Source organism: Molothrus aeneus, chromosome 15 (genome assembly GCF_037042795.1).
Source record: "Molothrus aeneus isolate 106 chromosome 15, BPBGC_Maene_1.0, whole genome shotgun sequence".
In the NCBI taxonomy this organism is placed as follows: Eukaryota; Metazoa; Chordata; class Aves; order Passeriformes; family Icteridae; genus Molothrus; species Molothrus aeneus.
In genome coordinates this window covers 10,136,600-10,153,419 of record NC_089660.1, presented here as the reverse complement: position 1 = coordinate 10,153,419, position 16,820 = coordinate 10,136,600, and positions in this window count along the sequence as shown.

The following is a 16,820-nucleotide window of genomic DNA, read 5'->3' as shown; positions in this document are numbered from 1 at the left end:
AAACCACCTAGACAGATTATTGAAATCTGACTGAAAGAGCAGCCAGCTGATAAAAAAAATTACCATTGAAGTCAACAGAAATAAGGACTTTCCATCTACAAAATATGAACTCCTGTCAAAGGGAGCTGAGGAGGCCTCTTCCTAAGTCAGAGCACAGTTACTCAAATCTACATATCCCCCTTACTGGTATAAAGGCATATTGTAACTAATAATAAAAAAAAAAAAAAACCACAATATAAGCCAGCACAAGAAATTGAGAGATTAGCAGCAATGAACTCAGTGTAGAGACACTTTACTGCCTAACTTAGTGATTTTTATGCAACACTGACCTTAGGTAGATATCCCTGGAGATACTGTCACCACTAAAAGAAAAAAGGTCCTGCTCATTTTGTTAGTTTCAAGTGAATTTCCCACAGGGGCCTGAGAAAATACACAGTGTTTCCTTAGCTAGCTTGGCAGATGAGCAAGATTTGCTGCTAATTCCCAGTATTGATGTGCTGAAAGTGTTTTCTGCTGGAAACATAAAGGAGCAAGGTAAGGCTAAAATTACTCATCTACTTGAATAATGTGTCCTGTTTACTTTGGTATTCCCTTCCACAGCTGTCCCTGCCTTTGGCAGCATCACCCTGACAGAAAGTAAAATGCTGTTAATGCATTAAATCCAACAGCGAGATTACATGGGCTGCCTCTCCAGGACAAAGTGTATTAACTACTGATAAATTCCTCTTCTCCTCAAAATTAGAATGAAAAAGTCACTAGCCAATACTTTCAGGAAACAAATTACATCCCTGGAGCTATCCAGTACCTGTGCTCTGTCCACAGAACCCATTGAGAGGCAAAGCCACGAGCAAGAAACGGGATGTCAACTTCAGAGGGAAAACAAAGACTCAGGGAGACAAAGTACTCCCAACCCCAGATAAAACCCTCTTTCCATAATACCTGTTACCCTCAAATACATCCCTCCTCTCACACCTAAGGAGATATATACTTGTTAGGGGCAGGGGGTTAGTGGAAGCCAGCATATCGAGAAGAATTAAAAAAACCAAATCCAACACCCCAAAACACAACTGATCTTATTGCATGTGATCAATCTTCTTAAAGATCTCTTTGGAGGTGGCAAATTATCAGAGATGGCATCAGGGACAATTTGCCATTTTTCTCCTCATGTATATTTTGGTGATTTTGGGAGCACTCAGGTATGCCAAGATGCATATCCCTGGTCTGCTTCAAGGATTACCTTCATTCTTCATTTGCTAGATCATGTCTGAAACACTAAAATGCAGATTTCAATGGCAGCAGCAAATGCTGCCTGGATAGATGTGGGCTGGTCAGAGCACTCCTAACACAGGGATATGGCATCTCCACTTCCCTTCGATACTGTCAAAGGTGTCACCATTCAACACAACAAACAAACTTTGAAAAACAGTATTACTTTTCTCCCCCCTTTTGTATATAGGATAATGACTTTTCAACAAGCCAAATGGGAAACTGTGTTAATGTGTTTCCATGGGCAAAGCTTGAGAGCCCAATTTGGGCTCTCAAGGCAATTTGGGCCCTTGAGAGCCCAAATTGCCTTGCTTAATGGACTTAGGAGGTCAGCTGTCCATTCAGAAATTCCACAGCAAATCAAATGGTTCAGTCCTCAGGAAGTGCACACACACAGCTCAGCAGCTCTGTGGGTGTCATTCTTTATGTCTGTTGGATTTGATGGAGAAAATGTCATTTGGGATGAAGGAGGACCTGTATCCACCCCCCCTCTGGCAGAAAGGCACTGAGAGCCCTTCTCACCCCAGGGGCTGTGCAGATGCCCTGGCCTTCAGGGCTCCACACCATCTCAATCAACACAGAAAAAGCAGCAACCTAAAGCACCTGCAGGCACTCCCACCTGGCTCTAAACATACTGTAATGACCAACAGCTTGAGTACTTTTTAAGCCATTATGAAGAAAATAAACTCATTTAACTCTTTCCCTGCCATGGACAGTGACTGCTCAGGACAAGGTTGAGGGTGAACAGGGATGTCCCTCTCCCATGGCACAAGCCATGCCATGAACTCTTGAGCCTGGCAAAGCCACTGCTGAGCCAAGGAGCCTGATGGGAGCAGAGGCTGTGCTGGTTTGGGGGATGCGACCCCTGCAGAAGAGCAGTCTGGCATCAACACCTCTCACCACTCTGTAAACTGTTTGCCCAGGAGGAGATAGCCCAGATGGGAGCTTGTCCTCAGCCCAGGCTGGCAGAGGGGAATAGCCCTGCCCACACTCAGCCCTGCTCCAGGCAGCACCCCTCACTCCTGTATTATGGGGATGAGCTGAAAATGAACATTTCAGTTTGCTGTGTCTGCTTTGGGGTTCAGAGCAAAGCACAGTCCAAAGGTGATGCTCTTCTCTCTGTTCCACTTTTATTTATTTATTAAGCACAAAAGTTGACCTGAAAGCCCATGGATAGTCACTGTGGCTGGCACTGGCAGCCAGCTCAGGCTGGGATCTTCTCAGCTCTGTGCACACCAGAAGATGAGGGTATGAACTGCTGGCCATAGGGGCTGCTCCCCAGTCCCCTCCACTTTCTGCTTCATGTGCTGAGACCTGGGGAGATTTAGACCCCTCAGTGTCTTTGTCCCACTCTGGCACACACCAGCCCTGGGTTCAGCCCAGCCCATCCTGTGACCCTGCAAATAAATCCATCCCAGCACCACAGCCTGCCTGCACCATGGGACAGGGGCTGCCTCACACCAAAAACCCCAGCCAGGGGAATCACCCTGGGAACCCTCAAAGAGTGCAGGAAAAACAAGGAGATTTTGATCTGCATGCATGAATCCTCTAGGAAAGGTGTATAAATAGAGGAAAGGGAAAAAAAAATCTGTGAGCTAATGTCCTTTGCAACTTTTGTAAAGTATAAAATACATCAGAGAGAACAGGTTCCAGGTCTGATTACCCCTGATTTACAGAAATGTGCAACCATGGGGACACATATGTTATGCTGATAATAAAATATACATGTCTGCAGCTGGGACCTACAGCAGAACTAAAACATACTGAGAATACTCAAATCTTTTCCCTCCCATGTACCTTAGCTGTTCAGGGGGATTTTTCTTTTCCACTCAAAATTGAAATGAAGGGAAAAAAACCCCACTTCTAGGACTAGATCCTAGAAAAACAGATTCCAGCTGGGAGCTCAAGCACCTGCAGAGAAGTATTTATAAATGAAAGGACTGACATGACTTTAAATACAGTGGCATCAGAAACTTAATTATGCAGCAGCAAGTCTCTAATTGGAAGTCACAGAGCAATACATTGGCTTTGTCATGTGATTTGATACTCTCCAAATTGCTTTCCCAGGGTTGTTTGTGTTATCTGTCTCAGGTTTGAACAGCAGTGTTTGTTTGCAGGCTGTGGTGGGATTAGCCCTATTTATCTTCATGGGCTTTGTTTCCTTGAACACAGACTGAATTCACATGGATTTGTTTCAGTGTTCCAGGAAATCCCTGGCTTTTCTTTACCCAGCCCAGAGGCTGTGTTGTGCTGGCTGAAGCTAAGTATCTTGGGCACCCAAAAACTCCATGTTCAAGTCAGCATGTGTATTCCACTAGCAAGAGGAGGGGAAGAAGACCACCTACCTGTGATAAATCAGCTTGAAAGTTCTAACACCTGTGGAGTTTCACACTAAAATTTTAATTTCTGTAATTACATCTTTACACAATAATTGATTTTAGTGTGTTATTATTCCAAACTGAAAATAAATACTTCTAGAGAAAATCTCAAAAAATTACTCTCAAAAGAACTAAAATTCCATCATCCTCAATGCCCTCCACATAGTCACATTTTCATTTGACAGAATTTTGTAGATACAGTTATGCAATATCTTTCTCCTCCTTTGGACTGTTTTGTCTCCTGATGTCAGTCTAAAAATACAGCTACTTCAGTTTCTAAATTTAATTCTTGCTTTAAACTGAGTGCATGTGATTTAAGCATCATTCATGTTCCACCAATGGGGAACATGTGTTTTCTCAAGCCAGGCATCCTTCTGGTATCACTGACAAGGAGATACAAATATTCCAGATGGGGGGACTCTCACATTTGGAAATAGCTCACTACATTCCTCATCTCTGCCTCACACCATATGACTCTTCAGGGCCTCCCAACTGTCACAGAATCACAGAATAGTTTGGGTTGGAGTAGAGAACTTAAAGCTCATTGATTCAGGGGATTTGTTTTTATTCTGCTCAACCATCACAGAATGTTTTGGGTTGGAAGGGTCCTTTAAGGTCACCCAGTTCCAATCCCTCTGCCATGGGCAGGGACACCTTCCACTGTCCAGGGTGCTCCAAGCCCCATCGAACCTGGCCTTGGACACTTCCAGGGATGGGACACAGCTTCTCTGGGCAACAACTAATTGAAGGACAGTGAAAATCACACTAATCACAGCTATGGTTTTCTTGCATCCCATCCTCTGATTGCTCAGCCTGATGCACCTCCTGCCTGGGAAGTCCTCCCACTGTTTTCCTCCCATTTTCCTTCCTTCCCTCCCCTCCTGCTCACTCTACCTCTCCAGTCAGGGTCCAGCTGTGCTGGCTTTGCTCCCACTATTCCCCTAACATCTGGAGGTTGGTGTCTGCAGCACCAAATTTGAAACTGGAGATTACAGAACTGTAATTACTTGACCTGGAAGCTTCCAGCCCAGCTGATTTGTCCTGTCATCTAAAAATCTACTTGTTTCCAAACACAGTGGGCAGGGATACAAACACACAGCCCTCTGGCAGGGGTCCAGGCAGCACTGAGGATGCTGAGCTGCTCACAGCATCACAAGTGAGATTTTCCAGGGCTAAAAAAAGACAACAGTGAAATTGATATTACGTTTTAACCTAGGGGTCATGAAAAGATGAGACAATATATTCACTCCACTTCAGATAGCCTGAAGGAATGTGACCTTTTCCCTATCATTTATAACCCAGAAGGCTGAAATGAGCACCAAATCCAATTAGGGTGTATTTTTATTTACCTAATCTACCAGCAGATGGCCTTTAATTCTAAATTTTCTTAATTTTGGAAATCTGTTCAGGCAGAACTGGCAGCACAACTCACGTTCCCCTCTCCACAGGGAAGGGTTTAATGACAGCCCCATGCAAGCTGCCACTTGGTTATTGCCTTCCTGGGCCTCTGCTCATCAGACCCTTCCCTTGTAATTAGATACATATATTTTCCTTTTCTTCCTATTGGATTATGAGGCATTTAAGGCAGGTGTCATTTTTCTGAGCTATGATTGTACAGTATCTGGCAAAAGCAGAGGCTAACCCTTAGCTGGAGCTCCTAATCACCACAGTAATGAAAATATTTCCTTTTCAAATGTAAATTGAAGACTCAGTTCTCCAGTACCTGGAATAATCAAAGGATAAATACCTCAAGTATAGCAGAAACTGAGTTTAAGAGCCATGTAATTTAAGCTGAATACACTATGCTTTTATAGTTTACGTATAACATTAAATTATTGAATGAAACCACACTCCTTTGTTGTGTCAGCTTTACTGACCACATGCCCATGGAAAGGCTCAAGCTCATGGATTGAACTGAAAACATTTCCTTTTGTTTCAATTTTCACAGTTCTTCAGGAACATTTTTGGGTGGGATTTCTCCAGTGCAGCCAAGGGTGGGTCAGAAACATCCCCTCTGTCAGCTTCAGCATCTTCCAGCAGCTCAGGGCACCCAAAACACTGCAGCCTGCAGGGAACCACTGAGGCTGGAAAAGAAGCTCATCTCAAAGTCAGATCTCCAGACAGACTGCGATAAATACCTTTACTGCAGTCTGCAAAAATACCTTTCCCACTACCAACAGCTGCTGTGAGCCCAGGCTGGCTCCAAGAGCCACGGAAGGGGGACACATTCAGCAACCCAGCCCTGCTCACCCAGGAGCTGCTCAGCTGCACTGCAGGGCACGAGCAAGCTGCTCATTTTCCCCTACTCCTCTGCCCAATGGAGCCCAGCTGAAATGAGGCACCTTCACGAGTAAAATACTCAGACCTCAACAAATCCCTGTTTCCATAAACCTGTGTTTTTGCTAACTACAAAACGTGGTATAAATTACTGGGGGACACTTTCTCTTTTCTTCACCTTTTAGCAGAGAAAAACATGATTTACATTCTGTTTGTGAGTGAATCAAGTGAAATGCTTAATTATAAATAGCACTTGTAAATATAATCTTTTCAGCTGGAATATTTTTATTGAGAAAATGAGCAAGACCTTAATAATTATTTCAGTTACAAAACTTAATTAGGGCTCTTTCTCATTCCAGCTCAGGCCCTGTGCAATGATTGGGTGTAAATTTGCATTTACTCAATAGGGCCATGAAACACCTGAGAATAAACCATGGGTAGGTGTTAGGCATCCAAGCCCCACTGGCTGCAGAGGTGCTGTGAGAAAGATCCTCAGCTGGTGCTCAATCCCCAACTAGATACAAGTGGTCCCCAGCAAAAATGAAAATCATACCCATTAGTTTTATTTATGGAGAGCTAAAATACACACTTCCTAAAGCCAAGTCTGAATCCAGCAGATAAAATATGTACCTTGCCACCAAGGTTATGGAAAGGTGGAGGAAAATGTTTATCAATGTATATAGGATTTTCTCCTCCGGATATATCTTCTAGGATAGAGCATCTTCTACAGGAAACAGCATACAAGACATTAATTTTATGCTTAGCCTAATTATTCTGACATCCCAAGATGCTACCATGTTGGAAAGCACTAACTCACCAATCAAGCTGCATCCTTGAGGCCACCAAAACCTGCTAGATAGCAGGCAGCTGAGCAGCCACCCACCCACTCACTCTTCTCCTCCCCAGTGGGACAGGGGAGAGAATCACAAAAAAAACCCCAAAAAACAAAAGCATTTACACACACAAAAAAAAAAACCCCAAACAAACAAACAAAACCTCACAAAATTCACAAAAACTACACTCCACAACAAACAGAAAACCCCAGTGGTGATGGAAGACGGCCAAGACAAGAAACATTTCAGCTGGGTAACCCCACTGGCCTGGGATTACAGGTTTGCACCCTCCTGGTAACAAGGGCTGTCCTAACCTTATCAAATCAGGGAGAGCAACTCCCTGAAGGCTCCTCTCCATCTCCTCTGCACATGGCTTAACCATGAGCAGGGGGAGAACTCCAGCCCTGACAACAATAATGAACTAAAGCGTTAACCCTCCAGTGATCAGCACCTTGGCAACCTCTTCCTTAATTTTATAGGGAATCACATAGGCTCAGACCTAAAGACTTGAGGTGTACATAAATTTACACTGTGCTAAAGCCATAATATACTAAGCAAGATGTGAAAGAATATTAAAGATACACTGAATCAGATATACCTTGTGGTTTCACAAGATCCAAGGCTACTTAAACCAAAGCCAAAGCACAGTCAATATTGGGGCAACAGAAATTAACTCAGTATCAGCTCTGGGTTCAGATGCACCACACAGCTATCTGATCAAAGAGGGGCTTTCCCCAAAAAGCAGCCAGCAACAGCTTTGCACAGATTTTTGCCTCTAGCCCTTGGTTAAAAAAAAAGGAATTATGTACTCTCTTAAAGCCATCCACCAAACTGAGTCTCATGAAGGAAAATTAATATTGGGGATTGGGAGCTTTGCTGAAGCAGGGACTAATACCTGTCAGCTTGGACAAGCTTTAAACACCTCCTAAAGCACCCAGCAGCTTCAGATACAGATTTCTGCTTTAGAAAACAGAAAGTGCCAGAGGCAAATAATATTTTAAAAAACCAAACCATAAAACCACAACAGTTTTAGTTCACTAAACCAATGTATTTGTTAAATAGCCAGATAAGTTACACAAACAGAGAGACCTACTGATGTGCTGATTTGTAAGGTAGGAAAAAATCTACCATATAGTGATTATACAGCTGGTTAATTTTAGGAAGATACTTCATCTTTTTATTAAGAAAAAAGAATGCAATTATAACTTTGACATGAAACAATTTATCCCATACTTGGTATTTCTTTCTGTTTCTTGGTTTAATGCCTCAAAATTATTTCTCTTATTATTCACCTCTATGTTTATTTTTGAAGAACATCTTTTTGTGCCTTCAAGCCACTTTATTCATTAGTTCTCTGGAGTTCATGTCCTATTTCATTATGTTTTAATCTTTACAGTTGTTAATTTGCATTTCATTTCCTGTTGTAGCAAAAAAAATTACTAATGAAAAAGTGATTGTAAATATTAATACAAGTCAACTGATAGTCATCCAAGAAAGCATTTTGCAGCAATAGCAATTACCTATGTTTGAGGAAGAAAGCAGCAATTCAAGCAGCTACAGAGACAAAGCACTTCAAGTTGAGGGCACAGCACCTTCTCAGAAGTGGAGACTGTGCCATCACAGAACAGCACTCACAATTAGCAACAACTTGCTGAAAAGAGAAGCTGCCCTAGCAAAAACAAGACCTATCAGGTAATCAGGTGTCTAAAGCACATCAGAAGCTGGGCAGCATATTCTCCATCATCTGTTAAGTGCAAGCAACTGCTTAACTAATACCACGACACCAACCTACAAAAATTTGGAAAATAGTAAACCAAGCAAAAAACCAGAAAAATCCTGCACCGGAAAAACCAACAAACCAGGTAAGTCCAGCTTCCCCCTCCACATACCTTCTCTTTCACCCCTTGCTCCTGGCATTGCACCACAGCAACTTCAATTTTCACTTTAGGAGAGCCAGCTCAGAAGAGAAGAAATTCTTTCAGCTCACTCAGATCTGTACCATTGCTCTGCAGGCTCTGAGCTTTGCTTTTGCTTCCCCAGGCCAGTTCCCACCATGATGCTCTGCAGGGCCAGTTCAGCCACCAGCAGGAAAACACCATCTCCAGAAGTGATGCCTTAGCACCAGTGGCTCATATTGCTCTGACACTGGATAATTATCCTCGTTAGATAAATAAAGGGCAGGATTGTAAATACACTTTAGTTTTAACAGGTGAAAGCACTTAGTGACTCCTAATGTGTGAGCTGAGCCCCAGCTCCACCTGGCTCCATCATTAACTTCCTACAGGTGCTGCAGAGGAGTTAGAAGGGAAGAGGGCAGCAGGAGCTGCTCATTAAAAAAGCTCCACAAAGGGGAAAATGAAAGCTCAGGGGCAGCCTTTGAACTTTCCTCTTGTAACTCTGCTTGTTGGCCTCAGACAAAGCCCCTGGTTGAGAAGAGGCTGACCCACAGAGAACCCCGTAAATTTTATTTCCTGCCTTGGTTACTGTTCCACATCCCCAGTGCATGGATGGGATCAGTAAAGAAACAGCCACAGGCAGTGGTGACAGTGGGATTTTGAGCAGAGCCTTATAAAATCTTGGTCCAGGCTTTCAGCTTCCCAGTGTTTACAAAAGGATTGCCTCTAATTCCTTACACTTGTGACTTTGTAAAAGCTCCACCAACTTGCAGCAAATTGCCCATCTAAAGCCATTTCTCCAAGCAGCTCCTGTCCATCTGTCACAGCAACCTGCCCTCCCAGACACGCTGTCTGCAGGCAAAGCATGACAGCTAGATAGACTTAATACTCATAAAAAAATAAATGAGGCTCTTGTTTTTGTTATTTTCCTCTCCAGTTTCTCAGCTTTTCTGTGTTTCTGCAACTGTTCTGGTAGGGACCAGCCCCCCCCCCCCCACTCACACAGGCCAGGGGAGCTCTGCAGACACTGGCCAAAGGAGCTGTGGTCAGGACAAAATGTCCCTACTAAAACTCTGAGGATCTGACAGGACTGATCCTTGCAATAAAAAAATTAAAGAGTTTAAACCTAGAAAAATAGAGCTTTTCTTGATGAGGAATTTGAGATAATTTACTTTGACCATTAACTTTAAAAAGCCTTGGAGGTGATCTTTCAGATAAGCATAGTCCTCACAGAGCTCGCTCCTGCAGGAATGGGAAACATTTCACAGGTGTTTCAACATCAAACTTATTCTGTTAACTCCCCCTGTCCCCGTGACTGGGAGGAAAACGGAGGGTGAAATTGGGAAGGGAAGAAGTCCTGCTGTCCTGCAAAGCTATGGAAAAAAACAAAACCAGTGTGCTCTGCCAGTGGTGCAATTTCCCAAAGAACTGGAGAAAATAGGGTTGACCTAACAGGGACAAGAGCAACCTCCCATCAGAAAAAGCTATTATATCTTTAAAGGAATAAAGATTGACAGCCACATAGTGAGAGCTGCTGTTAATGAATTCAAATAAGGAAGCACCCAGGAATTAACTGGAATTTTGCAGCTGCAGATTTCCTGCTGAGCAAAGTCAGTCTCACATCTGCCAGCTTCCTACAGATAAAACTCCCTCCCTGCAAAACAGGATCTGTACCCAGCACAGCTTCCAGACGGTCTGGCTTCCCTCAGGGCTTTTCCAGTGCTACAGCCTTGTCCCAGGGGTGGTCACCCAGCTTCACTTCTACCAGCCTTCTCATGGGACAGCCCACGTGTGGGAAGAACCTCAGCAGCTTTGATGAGTTTTCACATCCTTTAAAACAGATTATCTTCTTCTTTCCAGAGGAACTGAACAAACTCTCCTCTTGCTAGACAAAGTGTAGAGCAGCCTCTCTGCAGTCACTTGAGTTTTGCTGGGATTTAGAGTGATGTAGCTGGAAGCAGGGAGGCTTTAGCTGACAGATAAAGTTTGGCAGATCTGTCCCAGATTCTGCAGCAGCTGCTCTGATTCACACGTGAGAAAAACACACAAGAAAAAATGAATCAAAAAGGTAAAGGTATCAAACAACATGAAACAAGAACTAAACAGAAGCACCCATCCAAGCTTTAGGCAGAAAATAGTCCCATCCCTGGTTTATGATCTCTGATCTGTGTTAATTCTTCTTCTCCCCCTTCCCGAGCTCATTTTTTTAAAGAAAACCTGGCACAAGGGATGCAGCACTAGTGCCATGCACAGACACAGCACTGAGCAGGAAACCAAGGCCCCCTCTCTGACCACCTTTAATGTTCAGAGAATGCACAATATCCATCTTGATCACACTTCTTTTTTCTTTCTTCCTGCCTTCCTCTCTTTTTTCCTCCCTATTCAAACTATTTCCATAGATCCTGAAAACCTTGGAAACAGTGTTGGTTTTTAAGCTGCTGACAGCAGTCCCAATCCTTCTTACCCCCATGCTTTCTTTGTTTCCTGCTGGACTCAAAGCCATTCCTGACTGCCTGTTGTCACTTGTCCTGTTGCTGACTGCAGGCTCTCCAAGACAACTTTCCTGACCTTGTACTGGGCTTAGTGAAGTTCTGGATCATGACTAAGACTTGAAACGCTAAGGGACTCTCAACCAGAACAGATTTCTGCAGTCATAGCTTCCATGATAAAAAGCACCTATTTTGTAATCACCATGAAATTCTCCTTTTTCGGTCCTCGCTGCTGTGATACTCTCAATAGTGCGGAATTATACCTCAGCAGTGGTTTTCTCTACTCAGGGTTGAACTCTAAGTGCTGCAGAAAGTTGAATTCCCTTTGAACCATCTTCCCTCTAAGCTGGTGGAAGGATGACCATGATCCTCAGCAGATGGTGTGGTCACTGAGCTTGGTAGGAAGCAGCTGCAGCCCCTCCCCATCAATAACAGCCAAGCACATGGCCTGACTTTGGCTCCCAAAACAATCATTAGTAATGATCCATCAAAAAGTTTTTTGATGAGTGCATGATAAAAGTAAACAGGACATGGTAATAATCAGATTTATTTATAGCCAGGTAAAACACCGCTGTTGTCAATTTTACAAAGTGACTTTGAAGGAACTTTCTAAAGGGGATATTGAGAATGTTTCCCCCCCACACCTGCAAACAACCATAACCATTATTGATAGCATTTCTAGAATGGCAGGTACAGAGAAACACAGACTGTTATTTTGTGTCAAAATTGGTTTATGGTGCCATATTTTTCCCTTGTTTAAGGCAGCACCACTCATTCACAACATTAAACAATGTGATTTATGGACTTTAGCAGAGCTTACTACATTTAAATGTTTTAGGCATTTCATTTTTACAACGTACCTTGTTCCAATATAATCAATGTGCTTTTTTCTCAGTCTGTGATAGGAATGCAGTTTGTGTTTTATAGCAAAATCAATATAAGAATTAATGGGTGACGAACAAAGTAAATTGTAAAAAGTGCAGCGAGGTTGTGAGATCTCTTTGGCTGTATTGATTCCATTAGCATGAGGTTGCCCAGTTGTACACAGTTTCATATTTGATAAGCAAGCAGCAGACCTCATATTCTGTGCAAGACAAAATGGGCAAAGTTCAGCCCTGGAATAACTATGCCAAAGTCATTGAGGTTAAAGCAAGAATGGAGACGAGCCAAGGTGGCTGCTGAAACACAATGAACTTCAGAGGCAGCAGCCATAAACATCAGATGGTCACAAACGGTGCCACTGACTTTTATTAAAGGCTGTGATACTTGAGAGATGACATTCTTGGCTGTTTTATGCTGCTGGCTTATATGTCTTTTAATTAATTCCAAAAATTGATGAGAGGAGAATGCTACTCCCAAGGTTTCTTTTGCTAGTAGATGAAAAGCAACATTTTTTTTTAAATGCATGCAACCTAGATTTCTTGTTAAAGACAAGCAGGGAGGAGCTGTAGCAAGGTACAAGCAGTGTAACGTGGAACAGATTTTTTTCTCTCCTTTGATGTCTTTTCTGAATTTTACTCTTACTCTTGACAGGGGTACATGTACTAAAGACTGGAAAGGCCTCCCTTGAAACACTTCTGGAGTCTTTCTCCCCACTGGGGACTCATAACAAAGCTCATTCCATGCTCACCAGGAGACAGAAAGGATCACAGCACCCTGTGTCTGGGTGTCCCAGGAGCAGAGCAGCAGCACCCAAGGCACAGCGGATGGTTGTTGCACTGCATTTTGTTAAGTTCTTAGGTTGGTTTGTTCCAGTCCCCCTATGTCTGAAAATGGTTCTGCCCCAGTTCTCCCTTCCCGCCTTTGGAGCTGTCTGTCTCCCTGGCTCCACCCCAGCCAACAATGTATCCCCTAAACTCCGCCCCGGTTTCCCTGGAAACCCTTGGATCTTTTCTTCTGACCCCTCCCCAGTGCCCCGCCAATCACTCTCACTCCCCACCCTTACTGCTAGAATGTTCCAGCAGGGGAGTTCGATGGTTGGCTGAGGAACCGGGGCCCCTCCCCAGAATGTTTCCCGTTGGTGCTGCTCATGTGTCAATCCCTCGGACCCCACTCCCCACTGCACCCCCATTGGCCCAATGCCTGGCACCTCCCTTGTTCTCCCTACCCTTTAAAACCTGCTGTTATCCCCTCCTCCTTGTCTCCTCCTGCTGGTTCCCCTGGGATTCATTAACGCCCGGATTAAGCCACAGCTGGAGCCCGCCCTCTTCTTTCCGCTGGCTGCAGCTTTTCCCAGACTCCGTCCTGCACAAGCTGTGCCTACAGCCGCAAGCCGGGCACTGCCTTAGGCGCTATCCTGAAGGCAGCTGTCGGGAGAAGGGCCCCTCGTGGTGCTGGCAGTGCTGGAGCTAGCCGGACCTTGAGAATTCAGCACTGCTGCAGATGGTTCCCAACCCCATCCCTCCTCTGGGTCCTGCTCTCCCTCTGCTCTCCCTCTCCAGCAGCACAGGCACTCTCCTGCCAGGGCTTCCACCTCTGACAAACACAGCCTGGCCCTGCAGCACTCACACACTCAGCTTTGGGCAGAACTCACAGAGTGGGATCAAACATCTCTCCAAGTGTCCAGTTGTCTTGGTTTCAGCTGGAGAAAAATTACTTCAATCCCAGCCAAGACCAGGGCACCAGTTAACTCTGACTATTACTTCACACTCCAACTCAATATTTCTGTTTCACAATCTGTATCAACAAATTGCAGTGATGCCCTTCCACCCTGAAAAGCATCTATAATCATTCTTAATCCAGATAACAGATTAGATGCATCTGTTCATGTTGCTACATTACTTTTCAAAGCTGTGACCAAGCAAAGCAATTACTGTTCAAATCAGACTCTGGATACCTTCCATAACCAACAGTAAAGCATTCTGGGGTGCTGTAGCATCTGTTTCTATTCTCATCTCCCTTTCTTTTGGGAACCTCCTTTTCATTTCCATAACCATCAACAGGTTTTAATAGAGCCCAGAAAACAGGTCCAAGAATGGTAGCCATGACAAACATTTTCTGCAAGAATATTATCCTCCAAATGTTGAAAATCATCCTTACATGGCAATTTTTTTTCCCTCTTTGTTGTGAAAGTCTGAAACTTTATTGTTCTTTGGGATGTACTTGGACCAAAATAATTTAATTATATTCTATTTCAAAACAAATTGTTGATACAAAGTGTCAGTAATTAGATAATTTCACAGTGCACATTCCATTGCCACTGTCATACATAGTGACTGTTTATTTGAAGAGTCCTTCTAGCATTGCAGCTACCCCAGTATTAAATATAATAATAGATGGTGTGATTGGAAAGGTTCACCCATTGCTCTCACATTTAAAGTAATGAGCTCTCCTACTCAAACATGGAGATTTAGATGGCAAGGAATAAAATGCTGGCCTTAATGGAATTGGTAGTAAAATACTCGTTGGCTTCCCAGGGCTCAAATATAATCTGTTCCTTGCAAGTAAATATGATTGGTAACATAAATTAAATATTAAATAAACAATTATTATGAACTCTATCCTGACTTTGCATGTAAAGAGGGCTAGTGTAGGAAGACCTTGTCTGTTCACTCATGGACCCCTTGACCCAATTAAAAGCATGTTCTACACGCTCCAAATCTGCATAACAGCCCCTACTGAAAAGCTTAAACCAACACCCTCAGACCTCTGTGAGTCCTGACCATTCACAAATACCTGGAGATGGGGATAAGATCCCTCAGCAGGGGATGGGAGCAGAATTCTTCCACCACATGCCCCACACCTTCCCCCAGTCTGCACTGGCAGGGAGAGGGCAAACCCTGGCCCTGCTGTGGGATGGGAGCTGATATCCCAGCACAACCTTGTGCTGGGGGATGCAGAGAGCTGGGAAGGGGCTCCCATTCCCTCTTCTTGCTCCTGAGCTTCCACCTGCTGCAGTGCTAAAGTCACTGAGATTTTGTGTTGTGCCATGAACTTCCTCTGGGCCATTTCTGGAGCAAAGCACAGAAAACTCTGCAGCACTTTCTAATTTAACAGAAGTAGCATTTTTTAAATACTTAATTTTTTTGTTTATTTTTTTCAAGAGAGCAAGATATGCAGATAATAGGGTTTTTTAATTATTCTAATAAACACTGCTAGCTAACCATCTGTATTTTTGTCATACCTCATTTTGGTTCCTTTTCAAGCTGTTGATTTTAAATACACAGAGCACTGCTTAAACCACACACAAACAAGCGTAGTGATTGCCAATCTCATGGCATTGGATCACACAATTCTAATGTTATTCAACAAGACATGGAGTAAATTTAGGCTCAGTTAGTGAGGCTGCTTTGTGGAAGCACCAGCTGAAGTATCTGTCAGTATGTGGTGATCTCAGCCCCAAAGCAACTGGAGCTTTCAAAGGAAAGCACAAGCATCATTATGGGATGGCTATTAAAGATTGTTTACTTTCAACAGACTTAGCTTAGCAAAGTGTTGGGTAAATAGAATTATCTGTTTTCAAAAAAGGCCCTGTTCTATTGCTGAAGCTGCGCGCTACATCTGGAAATTAGAGGGAGCTCCATAAAAAGCTTTAGCTTGAGTCCACTTTCCCTAATGGAATAGGAGCCAAGGTCTTTATCTGAAATAGAGTGCTTCAAGAAATGTGTTACTGTTTTTTAACAGTGAGATGCCTTTAATGACCACTAAGAAACACAAGCAAGGATAACACACTCCATTTTCAGACAGTTCTTCAAAATGCATTGGGAGATGTTTATGCCCTACATGCCAAGATTTATCCTTTTTATTTTAACTTAGGCATTCATTTGAGCAACAGACTTGCTGGTATTTCTGGTCAGCAAAATAATCTAATGCCAGGTTCTAGTGGCATGGGGGATAGAGGCTCAACTCCTTAATACAGGGTCAACCACTCTCCCACTACACGTTCAGAAATGCCCTTGCATTTTCAGTGCCTTTTGGTTTGGTTTTGGTTTGGTGCATTTTCCTCAGACAGCCCCTCTTAGACGCCAGCTAAGAACCTACACATCAGCAGAAATGCATAATAACCAAATTCACCCTGGTTTTACCTGTGCCAAATTTTCCTTCACTGCTTATTGGTGCAGCACTTTCAGAGATTTAATATCTCTGAGCCTGCAGCTTGTGATCGAATTCAGGTGAGGCTGGTCAAGGGATTCAAAAGGGCTTGGGCAGGAGGTGATGCAGGAAGGTACAAAACACACTCTCATAGCTCTCATATGCATTAAAAAAAATACAGGCCTGCAAAAGAAAAGGAATCAAAACGTAAAATGCACAAAGGAAGGTTACAATAACAGCTATCTGAATATGCAGGATGTCTCTGCAGCCTCTTTTCCCCTTAAAGTGAGTAAAGAAACTGTCAGATAATGGCCAAATAAATCAGTCAGTATTATCAGCCACAGCTGCTGCCCATGCCTGTGAAGTGCAGCATAAGCTCTGCCCCAAGTCTTAGGAAGCACTCCAAAATTCAGATTGTTCTTCACGAGGCATGCTGAGATGTGGATATCATATTTCACTTTTTAATTAAAATATATTTTTCACTCTCTATCTACATAAGGAAAAACAACATAAAAGTAATTGAGACTTCACCTTTCACATGTCAAATCATGATAGCTTTTATTATTTACTGGCATGCCAAATAAGTACTTATAGCAAGATTCAGCATCAAAAAGCAAGCAACCTCCTTTCCAAGGATGACGGAATCAGGCT